A 577-nucleotide genomic window follows, 5' to 3' on the forward strand; every position below is an offset into this window, starting at 1 on the left:
TTTCAATTGTTTTCCCGAAAAGAAATGTGTTCTTTTGAAGCCTGTGCATGAAATTACTGTATGCAAAATATTAAGATTAAGCCATTTATAATAATCATGATAAAGAAAATAACAGACACAGTTCGCCACCTTGATTGCTGAAGGAATTCCAGTTCTTGTTATGGACAAGAATTTAACAGCACTTGTCTTAATGCACTTGTCTGTTTCATAGTGCAGTACTTCTTCTATGCGGTATACTGTAAAGGGAGCTAGCCATTTACCCGTAAAGATCTATTTCCAACAGCACCATGGAGCTTGCTTGACTTGATAATGGAACAGTGAAGAGTGTCTCACGACATGAAAACCGCCAAAATATTTTCCAGCCATGAGGTGAACTAGAAATCCTGTAATTTACAAGTGGCAATCTGTGTCTGGTGAGAATGGAATTGATAAAAGACCAACGTAACTCATGTTGTTCCCATGTTTTTCTGTAAGTAGAAATTGCCAAGCATGTAATAGGCCTATTAATTTTTAAGAACCACATCAGGAATCCACCTTTAATCTGTACACATATTATGTACTGTATAATATTTGCATT

This window comes from Patiria miniata, unplaced genomic scaffold (genome assembly GCF_015706575.1).
Source record: "Patiria miniata isolate m_02_andy unplaced genomic scaffold, ASM1570657v1 HiC_scaffold_17, whole genome shotgun sequence".
Taxonomy (NCBI): Eukaryota; Metazoa; Echinodermata; class Asteroidea; order Valvatida; family Asterinidae; genus Patiria; species Patiria miniata.